The sequence below is a fragment of the Bos indicus genome, chromosome 8 (genome assembly GCF_029378745.1).
Source record: "Bos indicus isolate NIAB-ARS_2022 breed Sahiwal x Tharparkar chromosome 8, NIAB-ARS_B.indTharparkar_mat_pri_1.0, whole genome shotgun sequence".
NCBI classification, from domain to species: domain Eukaryota; kingdom Metazoa; phylum Chordata; class Mammalia; order Artiodactyla; family Bovidae; genus Bos; species Bos indicus.
Window position 1 is genome coordinate 22496184 of NC_091767.1, and position 3318 is coordinate 22499501.

The 3318-nt window shown below is 41.7% G+C and overlaps 1 pseudogene; it reads right to left on the reverse strand.

Moving 5' to 3' along the window:
* Positions 1–1260: 1260 nt before the first annotated feature.
* Positions 1261–1808, reverse strand: LOC139184514 (interferon tau-like; annotated as a pseudogene).
* Between the last annotated feature and the right edge of the window lie 1510 nt (positions 1809–3318).

The following is a 3318-nucleotide window of genomic DNA, read 5'->3' on the forward strand; positions in this document are numbered from 1 at the left end:
TGCCATGTAAGTGTTCTACCTGGCTCTCTGGAACTTTAATGTTCTCTGATCTCTTAAAGTAAGGGAAAAAAAGAGCTTTTAGGTAAACTCTATAGAAATAATTATGTTTTAGGTAACACCTATCTAAAATAGTCTCCCCAGGTTTTGGTAACTTGAAACTAAGTAAAGAGAATTCATTGACTTCTGTACTGTGTGGTTCGTTGTGGTGGCCTCTTTGGGACCCCATGGGCTATAGCCCTCCAGGCTCCTCTGTGCATGGGGATTCTCCAGACTAGAATACTGGAGTGGGTAGCCCAGCCCTCTTCCAGGGGATCATCCCAACCTAGGTCTCCTACATTGCAGGCAGATTCTTTAGCGACTGAACCACCAGGGAAGCCCAAGAATACAGGAGTGGGTAGGTAGCCTATCCCTTCCTCAAGCCATCTTCTGACCCAGGAATTGAACCAGGGTCTCCTGCTCTGCAGGTAGATTCTTTACCAGCTGAGTTATCAGGGAAGCCCTGCAGGCAGCTTAGAAAGATATATAATATTATTTGTCATTCCAGTATCATATGTACCTAATGCTTCCCATGTGAGAACATTCTTTCCTTTACTTCTCTTTGCAGTCTTTAGTATAATTGAAATAAAATAATACTGTTTTTATGTCCTCTTCTCTGTAAGACTGAGAGTTTCCATGCAGTAGGAACTACATTTGCTTTATTCACTTGTATTCCTTGGTGAGAATTACACAGTCTGTCACTTAGGGACTCAATATATATGTATAATATGAATGGAATGACTGAATAAAAAAATGTAACCATGCATTGTTTGATAAAATGTTAAATGGAGGTTTGGATTTAATTTTTGAGTAAAGAAACTCATTTTCTTTCATAAGAATTTAATAAATAGAACAAAGTACCAAATTAATAACATGAAATGGTAAACATGTTTTAGAAATTTTAATATGATGTATAGAGGAATTGTAATTTTAGAAATATTTTAAGTATATTAGGTGCAGGAAGGAATAAGTCAATCAGCAACGATAACATCAGGGCCGGCATGACTTTAGGACTCATGCCCCTACAGCTAAATACTTTTATATCTACTTTTTATTACTACTGACAAAGTATTGGCTAAAGTAATACAATGAATTTGGTGGCTAAAGCAGAAATCAGTCGACTGAAATGAACACAGGTGAGTGTACGAGGGTGATGTTGCATCTTTGTCGGTGAGAGTCATCTCAAGCTGAGTTGAGATCTCCATCCATCTTTCTTAACCTTTTTTACAAGCTGCTTGATGAAGAGAGGGCTCCATCATCTCCACTCTTGATGATTTCTCAGGCACAGTCACTGTATTCTTTCTCTTTCAGGTAGACGTGGATTCCGTGGAGGTACCTCTTTAAGGGCAGAGTGAGGCTTATCCTTCCCAGGGCAGAGTAGTCTTCCTGTGCCATCACCTGACCCAGGCAGGCGTCAAGGTCGTCCAGTTGCTGTTGGAGTCCAAGCGGAGCTGCTCCAGGAGGGTGGTGTTCCAGGCAGCAGATGAGCACTCTGTGTGGAAGAGGTTGAAGCTCTGCTGGAGCATCTCGTGGAGCACAGAAATGGCCTGGGCCTCCTGGAGCTGGTCACCCTCCACCATCTGCTGGGGAAAACCGAAGCCTTTTCTGTCCTACAGACAGGAGTGAGGGGAGAGTCTGCTCATTCGGGCCAGGAGGCTGAGGTTCTGCCTGCCAACAAGCACGTGGTTCTGAGACAGATCACAGCCCAGAGATCCTCCCGGGCTGTAGCTGACCAGCACCAGGGCCATCAGTAGAGAGAGCACGAAATCCATGGGGAAGATGAGGCTGCTGCTCAGCTGGCTGAGATGGCGTCTGGTGCAACCTTGGAGGTAGGGTGTCTGATGATAATCTTTCTAAGCAAGGCTTTTAAGTAGGGAAGACAGTACTCATTGTCTTAAATTTCTGTCTCACTTGCCCTGTGTGTTTTCATTTAGAATATTTTCTATTTGACCTAGAAAATCTAAACTCTTAATTTTTATGGTAGAAGGTTAATTTTCCCAATAAAGTTTGGATTTGTCAAAGCAAATGTGTATCAGTTAAATGAGAAATTAAAGAAAGGCTGAAATTATGTAAGTATGTAAAGACTTATAGAGGTATACATACTTATGTATACATTTAAGTATAATATATATAAACATTCCTTTTGTTCGTGCTATGTCAAAACAAAATTTTTCCTTGATTCTTAAGTGCATTTTCCCCCCCTTATCTTACTCATAGGAATTCAGAGTCACTCAGGCCATATTGGTTTCTGTAGTTTGTTTTCTGTTTCACAGAGCAGAGGCTTGTAATTAAGAGTGAATGAACTACTCAGTTGTTCTGTTCTTTTGAGAACATTCATTCAGGTTCCTGAGATTACGTTTCACTGGGGCCACAAGATCTTGAGGAGTGGAGTATCTCCTGCCATATCAGTAAACTAGGATGACACAGTCCTCAAGAGTTTCCAGCCCTCCAGGGCACTCAGGAAGGGGGAATACACCTGTGGACTGACAGCTACCAAATTGCAGCTACTCCCTAAGGTGAGCCCAAGGCAATGCAGGAAGTGAAAAAATGCAAGATGCAAGAAAATGCAAGGAAAGGTGACCCAGAAGAGCTGAGATTCAGGAAAGGAATGTTTTCAGTGAGCCCAGACACTTGCCTCCTCCCATACAAAGGAAAAGTGCTAAATTCCTTAACTTGAGATAGCTGGTTTTCTTTAATTCACAAAACTACTTTGATGTTCAGACTACCTCCCCTTTCTTGCAAACCCCTCTATAACCTGTCTCTTCCCCTCAGCTCCTTGGAGCAATTCCCTCAGGGTGACTTGAGATACTGTCTTCTGAATTCCCACTAAATAAAGCATAACTGTCAACTTTTAGGTTGTCACTATTTCTTTATTTTTTAAATTAACTTATTTAATTGGAAGCTAATTACTTTACAATATTGTGGTGGTTTTTTTCATACATTGACATGAATCACCCATGGATGTACATGTGTACCCCATCCTGAACTCCCCTCCCGCCTTCCTCCCTGTCCCATCCCTGAGTGTGGTCCCAGCGCACCAGCCCTGAGCGCTGTGTCCCATTCATTGCACCTGGACTGGTGATCTACTTCACATATGGTAAATTACATATTTCAACGCTATTCTCTCAAATTATCCCACCCTCACCTTCTCACACGGAGTCCAAAATTCTGTTCTTTTCATCTGTGTCTCTTTTGCTGTCTCACATATAGGGTCATCGTTACCATGTTTCTAAATTCCATATATATGCGTTAATATACTGTATTGGTGTTTTTCTTTCTGAC